This window comes from Oncorhynchus mykiss, chromosome 12 (genome assembly GCF_013265735.2).
Source record: "Oncorhynchus mykiss isolate Arlee chromosome 12, USDA_OmykA_1.1, whole genome shotgun sequence".
NCBI classification, from domain to species: Eukaryota; Metazoa; Chordata; class Actinopteri; order Salmoniformes; family Salmonidae; genus Oncorhynchus; species Oncorhynchus mykiss.
The window spans coordinates 39133870-39149676 of NC_048576.1; the positions used below are offsets into that span (position 1 = coordinate 39133870).

Genomic DNA, 15807 nt, shown 5'->3' on the forward strand with positions numbered 1-15807 from the left:
TAATAACTTTATTAACATTGTTTTTAGTCTGTAACAGAAAAGACTTAAAGTGCATAAATTTGCCTGAATTTTTTATTTTTTTTAATCCTTATTTAACCTGTAAACATTTTTTCACCATTTGATACTGAAAAATAAAATATAATCAATAAATAATAATTATTATTTATTAAAAATTGATCAGCAACATTAACTCAGGAGCACAATATATGAAACACTTTGGCCTATAAAACAAAAATGAATAAAACAATTTGTGCTGATTTTTTTTTATCAAAATGAGGAAGTCAGGATTAATGGCTACAATGAGCACGTTTTGCAGAGCACAGCTTTTCGAAGCGGGGTTTGAAGCATGATACTGCAACTCTCAGCTCCTGCTCAATGTTTAGCTGGGACCTGTACTTGGTCTTCAGTGCAGCAACAGCAGAGAAGCCAGTCTCACAAAGATAAGATGTTGCAAAAGGAAGAAGAATGCCCATTGCCCTCTGCCCTAAGAGTGGATACTGCCTCTCTACACTCAGCCAGAATTCACTCAGTGTCTGTGATGTGAACCTCAGTCTCAATGTGGAGTCAGACGCCATATCAATGAACTGGTCCTCCTCTGCAGAGCTGAAACCAGTTGGAGCTGGTGCATTGAAAGGATCTCTCACCCAGTCATATTGGGAACTGTTTTCAGGGAAGTACTTTTTAAAGAATCCCATCAGTGATGAAATATGCTCCTTAATATATAGAATCACTGAGGTGGCATCATAGTCAGTAGTGTCAACAAATTCATGCAGGTACTCGAATGAATCAGTATTTCCTTCATCAAGTCGCCTGCCCCACATTGCAAGCTTTCGAGTGACAGAGCTGATCTTGTCTGTGACCTGAGGGAGGTGTGTATCTTTCCCTTGAAGCTGTAGATTTAGTTAATTTAGCTTTCCAACTATGTCACTCAGGTAGGCCAGTTTTGCCAGGAAGTTCTCATCACTAAATTTTTCTGCGAGGTCATACTTGTGCTCCTGCTCCGAAAACATTCTTATCTGCTCTCTGAGCTCAAAAACTCGGGACAAGACTTTTCCTCGTGACAGCCACCTTGCTTCACTGTGAAACAACACAGCTTGATGTTCAGCTCCCATCTCCTCACAGATAGCAGAGAAGACTCTTGTTTTTAGTGGTCTGGTCTTTATAAAATTGACTACACCTACAATGTCAGTCATAACCTCACTTAATTCAGAGGAAAGGTGCCTTGATGCCAGTGCTTCTCTGTGTATAACACAGTGTGTCCACTCAGCATTAGGTGAGGCCTTCTTGATGAGTGCCCGAAGTCCTTTTCTCATCCCTGCCATGGTCTGTGCACCATCACTGCAAACACCAATGCAGTTCTCCCACTTTAGCCCATTCTCAGTCAGGAAGCAGTCCAGCATTTTGAATAGCTCTTCAGCTGTGGCTCTGTCTCTGACATATTTACAAAAAAGTAGATCCTCTCACAGGGAGTTTGTCATGTCAAAACGTACATAAGCGATAAACAAACAGTCTTTGTTGCTGTCAGTTGCTTCATCGAACTGTAAGGCAAAACGTTTGTCTTTGAGTTTATCTATCAGCTGTTCTTTAAGATCGTTAGCAATGTCATTTATACGTCTGGCGACAGTGTCATTGGACAGAGGGATAGTTTTTATTTTTGCAGCACTTGCGTCATTCAGCATGACAGAGACCATGTCTAATGCTGCAGGCAGTATCAGCTCCTCTGCTATGGAGTGTTTTTTTTTGCATTGAGCAATTTGGTATGCCACCTTATATTATGCTAACAGTGCTCGCTGGTTTACTGAAGTAGCATTCACAAAGCGGGACGATTGTTGGCAATATTCGGCACGTTTTCGCTGAAAAAACTCAAGCGGCTTGATTGGGGTGTAATGTCTTTAAGTGACGCCTTCATTTATTTGGCTTCATGCTGTCTGCTGCCAACATTTTTATACACAGTAAACATACCGGTCTTTCCTCGTCTCCCACCGTAGTCACAGTGAAGCCAAGCGCTACATACGCTTCCTCTTAGCTTTTGGGAGACTTACGTTTGTCTCATTATCTCCGTCTCTCTCTGCCTTTCTTTTCATCCCTGTTAAATATTTTTCCATGGTGTCTCTTAAGGGTTTGTTATCTGCACTTCATATCTCCTGCTCTGTACTGTGTGCTCTTGTTCGGTGCAAAAAAACCCTACTCCCTGCGGCAAAAAAAAGCATGTTCCCCCTGGCATCGCTCCGAGCCCCCCCAGGGGGGCGCGCCCCACTATTTGAGAAGGACTGCCGTAGGCAAACAAATATATTTTTGTAAATTCCGGCGGTCGCCCCAAAACAGGTTTTGGACCTGGGTCCATCAACTGTCAAGCCAACACCTTAAGTGCTACTCCAATATGTCCAAACCTCTCGATGTGTTCACTCGGTGTTGGATTAAAGTTGCTACAGAACGTGAGTCAGCTGAGACCTCCTTCCTTGGGGAGAGCATGCCGCCACACTTCTTTATAGCAAGTCTCTCACGTGTACACACATCTTTGATGGCTTCACAGGCACTATCCCACTTCTGATACCAATGTAACAAACTTGGGGGTAGCTCCAACTGGGACTCGAACCCCGGTCCAGCGACTAGCAAGCCAACACCTTATTCATTACACCAAGAGATCAGAAGGTGGTAAGTGTAGGGTTAAGCTTGCTACAATATATACGTATATAGGGCAATGTGTGATCTGGGTGAGGCAGCATTGCCACTAGTGCTCCCAACACAGCCAAACACAATCTTTACCTTCTTAACCTTAACTAACCTAAAGTCAAATACATTTAGACAAACCACCATGTGAGCAGCAAGTTTCGGGTTAATGGAGTGAAGTGGGTAATGGGTAGGACCACCAGTATGAACTATATGTCTATACATGGATGGATGCTCTTCATCAACACCATCTTTTCTGTGAAACTAGATATCAGCAATCAATCAACAAGACTAATGAAATGGGGCAAATGAAGACATTAGAACTGCTAAAGGTAATATATTATATTCTGAAACCAATTTCTTACTGGTATATTTTGAACATGGTCTGTCAATCCTGAGATCGTTGCATGTGCTGGTGCGAAGTTTCCCCTAGATACAGATCTAGGATCAGCTTCCCCTCCCCAAACCTAACAAGGACCATTCGCGGGGGGAATTCAAATCTGATCCAAAGCCAGGGTCTATTTGGGGAACTTGTCCCCTCCCCCACAACACGGCAGGTGGATGCGGCTTCCTCAGTTCACCATGCTCATAAAGAAAACAGCTGTGTATTTCAGCTGTAAGTATTTTGAAGTTACTAGCGATATTATTTTAAATGAATCGTTATAGCTTCGTTATTATTCAACAATAACTCGGCCAATGTAGCTGTAGCGAGCTACATTTCGTAGATGCATGGAAAAGTATTAGCTCTGTTGTAGCATTTTGTTAGCTAGCTAGCGAGCCATTTTTCCTGGCTATACTGATAGGTTAATTAGCCAGCTAGCTGCTAATGGTTGCTGGAGTAGACATTAATACATTTCGGAATCGATTATTATTGCATTGCTTATCTTTGCTATGATGTCTTAGATGTTGTTGATAATGGGATATGTAGGAGGGCGAACCGGTCAAGGATCGATTCAGACAAGGTGGTAAATTGTATGACATGCGACAGTTTAATTATGAGTAAAGATATCTGGTACAACGTATACGGGCCCATTTCATTCAGCTCATAAGGAACCAGCAGAAAAGAAGCAGCGATAACAGAGTGCATGTATGTTATATACAGTACAGAAAGTAGGTTGAGTCTAGAAGTTCTGGTCTTCTGGTTGGTCCTGTTGGGCCGTCCGTCATCCCTCTCTTCACGTCGTGCCGTTCCTTGTCACACAATGTTCAGCTAAGAAGGAGATTATGTGTGTGTGCTTGTCTGTTCCTGCTTCTCAAGGTTGGGAGTGTACATGCAGCTGGTGTTTGTCATGAGATACCGTTATCAGTGCTCAGCAGTAAGCCAGCTCTGTTCCTTAGTCTAAATGCATAGTCTAAATGAAAGTAGGTTGTTATATGTGTTATGGCAGCTACATTATATTAATAAGGTTATTACATTGCTAGGCATACTTTAAGCTAGAAATTCTTATAATTCTTACAATGTTCTCATATGGAAGAATGTTGTGTTGTGCATAATGTTAAATAACTCCATAGGAGTAATGTTAAACTAGCTACTGGTAGCTAGCTACATTGTAATGCAAATGTGGTCCTAGCTCGGTTGCTTTCCTGTGGCATGCCGAGTTATTTGCACAAGTCACAATGTGAGACATTTTGTTTAGAGGTGATTGTATTTTGAAATGGCAGCTAGGGAAAGGCATTTGGAATATTTCACTATTCAAATATGGATATCCGGATGGTCCAATTATATATATATTTTTTGTGAAAACATGTTTTATTTGCTGCAGGACTGACAGAGACAGTGCGGTGCTAGAAGGGAAGGTTTGATTTGGAGAGACAGTTGTTGCTGTCATAGGTAATCTGTCATACTATACATGTATTAATGACATGTCTATTTTAAAATTGTTCTCGTCAGAACATGGATAAAAGCAGGAATCTATTTTGCCAAGGTATGTAGCCAACCGTCAACCACCTCCTCATTTCCTGCATTTTAAATTTGCAAAATCAATTTTTGGACCTGCAATTGAATGATATATACCCATTGATTCTTGAAGAATATAACTTATAAATGCCTCATGAGCTTAGTTCAACAGTTGTACCCCATCAGAACTCAGCATATAAGCTTGTTTTACTTCAATGTGGGTAAACAAAGTACATGTAAACAAACACTCTATAGCCTCAAAACATGGTTAAACATGGATCAATCCACTAATGGGAGGGAAATGTAGCCTCAAAATGAGCTGTTATTGGCAGAGAGATTTCAAACTCTTTGTTATTGGTCTATTAACTTAGACCACCTGGTGACGTCACCAAGCAAGCCAAAACTCCACCAATGCAAAACCTGCTGATTTAGAATGTCTTATGTAGATTGTATTTTCAATCAGCAACTATCAGGAAATTACACTGATAACATTTTTTCATAGTTTCATCAGCTGTTGTACAAATATGATACAAAACACCAGCTGAGTGACACCGGCTGCATCAGTGAGTATGAACCTGACAGCGAAAGCTCGAGTGACAGGTGTTCAGAACTCACTCAGCCTGGTAATTCTGTGACGGTCGACACTGGCTGCTTTCGTAAGCAAGGGAACATCCGCAGTCTACCGTCAAACTTACCAGGCTGAGCAAAAATGTAATGTCGTTGCTTGCTAATATGTGGATTTGTTGTTACTCTTATGTATGTTCCATCCTTTTGTGTTTTTCAGGCAAGCCTGAGAAAGAACTGAGAAAACGTACTAAAAAGTAAAGACAGACACCAGAAAGAGGCCCAAGAAGACTTGGACGCAGGAACAGAGGACAGCGAGGGATGTTCAGAACTCACTCAGTCCGGTAAGTTGGTGAGGGTACACTTCGAGACTGCTTACCTGACACGGAGGAAGTATTTTCTTTTTATCTCCTCTCCCTTACCTTCCCTATGCCCCCCTCCCCTATTGTGTTGGACCGTCATGTGTTTTAATCTTTTCTTTGTTTGTGATTAGGTTTGGAGAATGACTTCTCAACCCAAGACTAAGAGCAGCTGTGAGAAAGCATCAGTTTGGAAGCATTTGGGAAAATGTAAAGTGCTAAAGAAGGTTCCTGGCAAAGAGGATTGACTGTTATGGGTCAGAGCCAGCTCTCACAAACAGAACATGGAAAGACATGAAAACCTGGTGCACAACAAAATGCAAACAGAAAAGGCTCTCCGCAGCCGGTAAAAGGCTAGCATGCCACAAAGATGACACAGGTGAATGGGAGAGTTGTAAAAGACAAAAAGCTTTTTAGACATAGCTCCAAAATGCAGGTGCTAGTTGAGCTCATGAGCTAGTTCTGTTTTGTGGTGGAAAACTTAGTGTGTCGAGCATAATATGTCAACCCTGTTACCAATAGATAAAAACGCTAGACATTTTTTAGCAATTTCATTTTTTGTCTGAAACGTCCATTCCTCTTGTCACAAGGGATTTATGCATGATTTAATATGAAACCCTGCCTCCTGAGTGGCGCAGTGGTCTTAGGCACTGCATCGCAGTTGCTAGCTGTGCTGCTATAGATCCTGGTTCGAGTCCAGGCTCTGTCGCAGCCGGCTGCGACCCGGAGACCCATGGGTTGGCGCACAATTGTCCCAGCGTCGTTCTGGTTAGGGGATGGTTTGTCTGGCAGGGATGTCCTTGCTCTAGCAACTCCTGTGGCGGGCCGGGCGCATGCATGCTGACACGGTCGCCAGGTGTACGGTGTTTCCTCCGACACATTGTTGTGGCTGGCTTCCAGGTTAAGCGGGCATGGTGTCAGGAAGCAGTGCAGCTTGGCAGGGTCGTGTTTCGGAGGACGCATGGCTCTCTACCTTCGCCTCTCCCGAGTCCGTAGGGAGTTGCAGCAATGAGACAAGACTGTAACTACCAATTGGATGTCACAAAAAAAAATGTAAAAGCACCAAAACATTTTTATAATTAATTGGTCATTGTGCACAGTAAAGAGAAGCCATAAATTACTACCTAGTCTAAGTATAGCAAAGCATTATTATTTTTTTTACAATTGCATGTCTTCAAGTTATACTGTTTATTTACAAATAGCTATTTTGCATAAACAACTTGATCAAGTGGTAAAAGTCATGTAACAAACAGGTCATGATGGAACACGTTATTCAATATCAGTAATGGCATCTCTCATCTTTTTAAGTGGGAGAACTTGCACAATTGAATTAATTAAATACTTTTTTGCCCCACTGTATCTGATCTAAAAACAATAACACATAAACATTAGTTATGCATTCTGCAATGAGAAAAGCAGTGTTTAATTCGTTCTTTACTGTTTACAGCCAATCATTGTGAGCTGTGGGCAGGACCAAACATCTGGGGATGGAGCATCAATCCAGAGCCTCTCAGCCAGGTCATCTCTGCTATTCCCATAGAGACACAACAGATAGATCAATCTGTTGATTCATATGGCCATTTTGGTTGGCTTGGTTGAATTGACAATCATCCATTCAAGATGCTAAAGAATCGTATACTATGGAAGGTCCTTGAGAGTAAATGCCAGTGTATTCTATGACTGCCATGAGTACATGCCTTTCTGTCTCCTCAGTCTGGAAGGGTGACTCGGCTGATAGAGAAAATATGATGAGGTGAACTCGTCCTCCTATTCTGATGACTTTTCCATCTACTCCTTCACTGACTGTGAATCTGAGGTAAAAGAGTTGTACCCTACCGTCCATGTCTTTGTTGAGTGACATCACTGTGAGGAGGATGGTCTCTGACAAGTTGACTGATACACGGTGTGATGACGAGGATCATGTAAGGAGGACACCACCGCTGAAAGTTAAGGATGAGGAGGATATAAAAGGTGACAAAGCTTGAAGTGAGTTATATGGTAGAAGACGACGATCTGTCTCTCCACTCCTACGATGAGTCAGACTTCCTGGTTAGTTCTGCATGTTGCATGGGGGATTGGAAATGATACAAACAATTATATTGATAGATCTCAAAATGTATCTGCAATATTAAAGCAGATCTACCCCCCCTCCCCCACACACACGTTTTTGAATAACTCTTTGCATCTTTTAAATGTGTGTGTGTGTGTCACATCTCAATGGTTTGACCCTATGTAGAGATTATTGTGGCCAAGGCCAACATCCTCCTCCCTGCCTCTGTGAGTTCACTGAATAAGGTGTCACGCCAGATGGAGGTGGTCCCCACTGTCCGGCCCTGCGGACAGCAGCTGGACAAGAAAACACAGTGGACCAACACCTACGAGGAGAGTCTGAGGAGGATCAAAGAGAACCTGACCTCAATAGAACTTTACCTGGAGGAAGGTCTGAAGATGCACAATGATGGTCAGGACATCAATCAAGAGGCAGAAGAAGAATGAGGGATGCTGTAGAGGATGGATTGCAAAGTGGATGGGGAGGAGGAAGGAGAGACTGAGGGAAAAAGACATGGCTAGGGAGGTCAAGAGGATGGGCGAGCAGGTGAGGGCACTGATCCAAGTGATGAAGAGAAACTGCAGTGAAGGTGATCTTAAGGCAGTAGACCTGGACAGTTGGCTGAATGACTTGGAGGTTGAAAGTGGCATTCAAGAAATGCACTGGAGAGATGGCTGAAATTATAGACAGCATGGCAGAAATGCAGTTTAATCTGCTGTTCTGGACTATGTCCCATGCTAGTTGGTGGTAGAGCACCAATAAATAGTTGGATTTGTCACCAGAAACCCAAGAAGGCAGGCAGATAATTTTTTGTTACCATGCAACGAGGAGATACTTGTGAAAAGTACTAGTTCCAAAATTGTCTGCTGTATACATAGCGTGCGTGTGTGTATGTTGCTGGTATCTGTACTGTGGTGGTATCTACTGTACTGATGGCGCAAAAGCCATGACATGGAGACCTAGTGGAGTGGTAATGCGCATGCAAGCAGTTGCTCCCGATGCCACTTCAGTACACTGCAGCATCCACCGAGAGGCTCTTGCTGCCAAAGGAATGCCTGACAGCTTGAAAGACATTTTGGACACTACTGGGCAAATGGTTTACTTTGTTAAAGCAAGGCCCCTGAACTGTTGTGTATTATCTGCACTATGCAATGATATGGGCAGCGACCATGTAACGTTTGTACAACAAACAGAAGTGCGCTGGTTATCAAGGGGCAAAGTATTGACACATTTTTTTAGAATTGAGAGACGAGGTTAAAGTTTTCTTTACTGACCATGTTCACTTGTCTGACCGCTTGCATGATGATGAGTTTCTCACACGACTGGCCTATCTAGGTGATGTTTTTTCTCTCCTGAATGATCTGAATCTAAGATTACAGGGACACTCCATAACAATTTTGAGGGTGCGGGACAAAATTGAGGCTATGATTAAGAAGTTGGAGCTCTTCTCTGTCTGCATTACAAGGACAACACACAGGTATTTCCATCATTGAATGATTTTTTCGCGTGCAAATGAACTCCAGCTTACGGACAATGTCAAATGTGATATAGCGAAGCACCTGAGTGAGTTGGGTGAGCAATTAAGCAGGTACTTTCCCGAAACGAATGACACAAACAACTGGATTCATTATCCCTTTCATGCCCTGCCTCCAGTCCACTTACCTTTATCTGTACAAGAGAAATTGCAACAACCGGTTCTGTGAAAATTAAATTTAATCAGAAGCCATTGCCAGATGTCTGGATTGGGCTGCGCTCAGTGTATCCTGCCTTGGCAAATCGCCTGTTAAGACACTGATGCACTTTGCAACCACGTACCTATGTGAGAGTGGATTCTCATCCCTCACTAGCATGAAAACTAAATACAGGCACAGACTGTGTGTGGAAAATGACTTAAGACTGAGACTCTCTCCAATACAACCCAACATTGCAGAGATATGTGTATCCTTTCAAGCACACCCTTCTCATTAACCTGTAATGAGTTATTCACAATTTTCGATGAACAAATAAAGTTTTATATGTAAGATAGCTAAATAAAGAGCAAAATGATTGATAATTAATATATTCTTATTTGTGCCCTGGTCCTATAAGAGCTCATTGTCACTTTCCACGAGCCGAGTTGTGACAAACTCGCACTCGTTCTTATGTTTAATAAATGTATCGTATAGTGTGTGTGTGGCAGGCTTACAGTGATCGCAAAAAACAACATTTGAGAGTGCGCTGACCCTGATGCTAGAGGTTGAATATTTGAAGGGGTACGGGACTATAAAAAGATGTTAACCTATTTCATTTGGGTGAGGGGTTATTATGGGAAAAAAATGATTCTCTATTTTGGAATAAACCGATAGATTTTTTGTTATAAAATAAAGAGTACAGCCAGACCTTTGTTGTTTCCCATCAGATTAGAAAAGTTGGAGATAATATACATTAAATATTACACGTTTTTGTAGACTCACTCCAATTTGCATACTGCCCAAACAGATCCACAGGTGATGCAATCTCTATTGCACTCCACACTGCCCTTTCCCACCTGTACAACACGCTGATCCTCAACACTGGAGCCCCTCAGGGGTGTGTGCTCAGTCCCCTCCTGTACTCCCTGTTCACCCACGACTGCTTGGCCATGCACGACTCCAACACCATCATTAAGATTGCAGACTATGCAACAGTGGTAGGCCAAATCACCGACAACGACGAGACAGCCTATAGGGAGGGTTCAGAGACCTGGACGGGTGGTGCCAGAATATCAACCTATCCCTCAACGTAACCAAGACTAAGGAGATGATTGTGGACTACAGCAAAAGGAGGATCAAGCACGCCGCCATTCTCATCAATGGGGCTGTAGTGGAGGTTCTACAGCTGCAAGATCGAGAGCGTCCTGACTGGTTGCATCACTGCCTGGTACGGCAACTGCTCGGCCTCCAACCGCAAGGCACTACAGAGGGTTGTGCGTATGGCCCAGTACATCACTGGGGTTAAGCTGCCTGCCATCCAGGACCTCTACACCAGGCGGTGTCAGAGGAAGGCCCTAAAACTTGTTAGAGACCCCAGCCACTCCAGTCATAGACTGTTCTCTCTACTACCACATGGCAAGTGGTACCTGAGTGCCAAGTCTTGGACCAAAAGGCTTCTCAACAGTTTTTCCCCCAAACCATAAGACTCCCGAACAGCTAATCAAATGGCTACCCCGACTATTTGCATTGTGTTCCCCCCCCAACCGCTCTTTTATGCTGCTGCTACTCTCTGTTTATTATATATGCATAGTCACTTTAACCATACCTTCATGTACATACTACCTCAATCAGCCCGACTAACCGGTGCCTGTATATAGCCTTGCTACTGTTATTTTTTCACTGTTGTTTTTATTTCTTTACTAATCTACTGTTCACCTAATACCTTTTTTTAACTTAAAAATTGCATTGTTGGTTAGAGCCTGTAAGTACACATTTCACTCGGTCTACACCTGTTGTATTCCGCGTACGTGACAAATACACTTTGATATGATTTGTAAGTGAAAGTAGGCAAAAACAGGTGATTATGATATGAAATATTGCATCAGGACATCTATCATGCTGTGATTTCAAATGTAAGGTATTGAAAGCATTCTATTTTTGCTGTCTGTAAATGTATTTACAAAATTCAACATGGCTGCCTATTCAGATGCTCTAGGAAGGTTGTGTAAATACAGAGAGAAGAGTTAAATTAGAGTAAAATATCCATACTTGTAGCACATTCATATTGTACTATGTATTGTTCAATTCGTACATTTAAATTGCAGTAACTATTCAGTCATTGTGCTTTGTTTTTCATCGGTTCATTAAAGAATAGGTCTTTGATTAAGTCGTGATAAAGTGTAAAAATTTTATTCCTTTGAACTTTTTCTCTTGCATTACTGATATTGAATAACGTGTTCCATCATGACCTGTTACATGACTCTTACCACTTGATCCAGTTGTTTATGCAAAATAGCTATTTGTATATAAACAGTATAACTTGTACACATGCATTTGTAAAGAAATAATAATCATTGATTTGCTATACTTGTAATTTATGGCTTCTCTTTACTGTGCACAATGACCAATTTGTTATTTATATATTTTTGTACTTTTATTTTTTTTTAATCCCCCAATTTTCATGATATTCAATTGGTAGTTGCAGTGTTGTGCCATCACAAGAGCCATGCATCCTCCGAAACAGGACCCTGCTAAGCTGCACTGCTTCTTGGCACACTGCTCGCTTATCCCGGAAGCCGCACCAATGTGTTGGAGGAAACACCGTCCAGCTGGTGACCAAAGTCAGCGGGGCCATCTGTGCGCCGCCTCATGGGACTCCTGGTCACGGCCGGCTGTAACACAGCCTGAGATCGAACCCAGGTCTGTAATGACACCTCAAGCACTGCGGTGCAGTGCCTTAGACCGCTGCGCCACTTGGGAGGCCCAACTACCTTATTTTCTAAAGATGACATCATAATCTGCCCTTGTAGCCCACACTCTTGATAACCTCAACCACTGCTCCCTGCTCCAGAATTTACAATAATGTTGAATGATGCATTGCCCAACAAACTGCATGTAGTGGATCTAATTTACTGGCTAGTGGATGCTATTTCATTTCATTGCTGTAAGTAGTTAAGGAAAGAAACGGAATACATCAGTGTAATATAAATTGCCTGATTTATAAAGGTTGTATAGATCAAGAGTGCCAAGAGATTTGTCTACCGTATGTGTAGAACAACACAAAGTACAAGCCAAAAGGAGTGGTCTTTCATTCAACTGACAATCAAAACCTTCTTGCATTGATTTGACCCTGAACATTCAGAGTTTGATTGACTCTTCAAACCAAAATCATCAGTGAAGAAACCGTGTACCTTTTAAGCACTACCTCAAACCCCATGTCCAAGTATATTACATTTCAACGTATAACAAATGTGAGAGAGCTGTCATTCAATTAGTTTTCTATGTTATCAATCTGTCAATGAAGACACCGGTGCCCCTGGGTGAACCATCACAGACTCGGGCATGTTTGCTGTGAAACTCTGGGGGTCACTGACAGACAGACGAGAGAATGTTGAGAATGTAGATGTTGAGCCACTGGAGCCCAGTGACTGCTGGTTTGAAAGGCAGATGTCTGCCAATGACTGTGTCCGTGACTATGTCCATGGCCTTGACTGTGGCTGCAGCTGTGTTCATGTTCGTGACGTTACCCAAAGCTATGCTTGAGGGCATATCCATGGTTGTGAACATAATAACCTGAGAACTCAACAGGACTCCCCTGTGTATAGTAGGACTGGGCCCAGGCTTCAAATGTCTTTGGTGTGGTCTCGGTAGCCTGTAGGTTGGAGGAAACTGGAGCGTAGGCTTGGACTGGGTAGGAATGATTCTGGAACCAATGAGAATGTGGAGAGTTTACAGAGAGCTTATCTAACTAAACAGTGATTCTCTATCTAATCATGGGGGACCACTAGGTGCCTATTGTACAGTATTCAATTACAGCTGAGGATCATTTATTGAAACTGCTCATTATACTGTAGTACATCATGTACTCTGGCTTGCACCCAGCAATCATGTTAATTTAACGACCTCTCGTCTTGGAGGATAAATGATGCGTCTAGTGCTTTCTCAGTACTCAGGGTGGGTGGACCGTCTTCCTTCTCTATTGATGTAAGGTCATACAGGAAGGACATCAATGTTCAGGGGCAACACTTTCATTGGGACAGGGAGACATACCCCCATGAGGGCCATGAGGACGCGGTTGGGTTGGCTGTTTGGACTATTTATCTGACCGGATGGGGAAAAAAACACTTCTAAAACCAGAGTTGTCCTTCAGCAGCCTGAAAGGCATCTTCTTATCCAGGACTGATGCTCTAGCATCAGACATGTCTAGAAGTGGGTGCCAGCCCCTTCCGTATGTTTCACCCGAGCAAGATAAGGAGAATGTGTGACACAGTGATGGTAGATTTTCCTAACCAAACATCCCGTTATGTTCAGCATGAGGACTCAACACACATTTCAAGCATATTTGTCACGTTCTGACCTTAGTTCCTTTGTTTTTGTCTTCGTTTTAGTATGGTTAGGGTGGGTAGACTATGTTTGTTTTTCTATGTTGGTTTTTGAGTTTGGACTGGTATAGTTCTCAGAGGCAGGTGTCGTTAGTTGTCTCTGATTGAGAATCATACTTAGGTAGCCTTTTTCCACCTGTGTTTCGTGGGTGTTTATTTTCTGTTTTGTGTGTCATCACTAGACAAGACTGTTTCGTTTGTTCGTTCTTCCTAGTTGTTATTTTGTTTAGTGTTCAGTTTTGATTATATTAAAAATCATGAACACTTACCACGCTGCACCTTGGTCCTCACCTTCTTCCACCGACGACGGCCGTTACAATATTATTTATTTTTATTTAACCTTTATTTAACTAGGCAAGTCAGTTAAGAACAAATTCTTATTTACAATGACGGCCTACCCTGGCCAAACCCGGACAGAGCTGGGCCAATTGTGCACGGCCCTATGGGATTCCCAATAACGGCCAGATGTGATACAGCCTGGATGCAGTGCCTTAGACCACAGCGCCGCACATAAACATATTACCACTTAACTACACTATTAAGCCCACTTAAAGCTGTGACATACTGCAGTGTATCACAGTTATTTTCAACCACAACAAGGTTGGAGTAAGGATAGAGATCCCCCTGCTATGATGGGGTTGCAGAAGAAGAGAGTGTGGGACCAAAAGTGTTACTATGACCAGAAACAGCCAGGCCAGGGCTAACATGGGTACACTGACCCCAAAAAGAAAGCCCTTAACCATAAGTGAGTACACTGTGGCCATACCCATAAGGGAGAGGGATACAGGAACTAACCCCTCCACTTGATTCTGGGCAGATGCACCAAACAGTACCAGCCCCATGATTGTGTACAACACCCCTGTGTTGATAGAGAGCAGCTGAAACACGAGGAGGAACCAAACAGTGCCCACACTCTTCTCAATCACACCACAGAGGAGCACCAGAACCCCAATGCTGAGGAGTATCTGGATCTCTGTCTGGTGGTGGAAGGAGTATGTGATGAGCTTGTGTAACGCAAAGGAAGAGGAGTAGATTAAACGGAAATTATCGGGTTGACAGACATCAGCGGCATTAACATGTTGTGCTCTAGCTTGCTGCTGTAGCCTACTGGCACCATCTGTTACGTCATTAACGTTAGCTACACGTTGTAGAAAGCTAGATAACGTTACAACAGTCCCATTCAAAGTAGCTAGCTACCGAGCATGATTCTTGAGTCACTCAACCCCTCCTTGCTAACGTACCATGCCCATTGGAAAAAAACTGTAGTTCAAAGACTTTAGACATCCTCTGATAAACCGAAATATGTAGTGACAGTAAACAAAACTGATGATACTATAACGACAGCAACAATGTCACTTGTTAGCCTGAACTCAGGAGTAAAACTCTTGAACCTCTGAACCACATCTTTCTAAACTATTCGGGTGATCATGTTGATGCTCAGTACATACTTGTCAAACCACTAGAGGATAATCAAGCACATTACAACATGTCAGTTACGACACGTTTCCTCCAATATTGCACAATAGGAATGGTTTCTTCCTATTGATATCATGTTGGCCTATCTATGTAAAACGTCCAACCAACCATCGATACAACCATTACTCAGTCAGTAAGATATAATAAGCACATCACGTTCGTTATTGAGCTACAACCAGTTAAAAGATGATACCACCAGTCCGGCTCCAAACAAGAGTTTTTCTTGTGACGTATTAAGCGCAGTCATAAAGCTGTGACCCAAAATGACGTAACCATGCATTAATTCACTACATAAACGGTGTTCAGATTTGATTTAATCTGTACAATAGTTTTCTTCACTCAGGTTGTTGCAGGTAATCTTTGGCCTTTTGGTGCACCTCCTTTCCAACATATATATACATATATAGGGAATAGGGTGCCATTTGGGATGCCATCTTTGTGTGTGTGTCTGTGTGTCAGGATGCGTTTTGAGTCAATTAATTGATGGAAATTTTTCCCCCAGAAAGAAAGATGGATCGTAATGATGAGAGAATCAAAAGAGCTTTAAGACGCCGTCCTTATGTGGTAAATATCAAATATTTCTTTGTTTTGTCCTGTTTTTGTTATATTATCACATTTTAAATTGAGTGTTGTGTTGACAGTTGAAACCAGTGAGGGTGAACACCCCTGAATCCGTGTTGTGGCCAACCGGCAAGGTGCACAGAAGGCCAAAGCCTGTAAGTCATATCTGACCTGAAAC

General features: G+C 42.5%; 1 protein-coding gene and 1 long non-coding RNA gene across 2 annotated transcripts in view; both read left to right on the plus strand.

Moving 5' to 3' along the window:
- Positions 1-15807, plus strand: part of LOC110511907 (lateral signaling target protein 2 homolog) — a 145977-nt gene that overhangs the window by 13945 nt on the left and 116225 nt on the right. Inside the window, exon 6 of the transcript XR_005034973.1 lies at positions 15571-15668. The gene's annotated coding sequence lies outside the window, so the exon portion shown is untranslated. Of the gene's footprint in view, positions 1-15570 lie in introns of the transcript that reaches the window.
- On the plus strand, positions 3220-6040 carry LOC110537585. Its single transcript, XR_002475651.2, has 3 exons — positions 3220-3286; positions 5352-5475; positions 5625-6040. It is a non-coding gene; the product is annotated as an uncharacterized LOC110537585 (long non-coding RNA).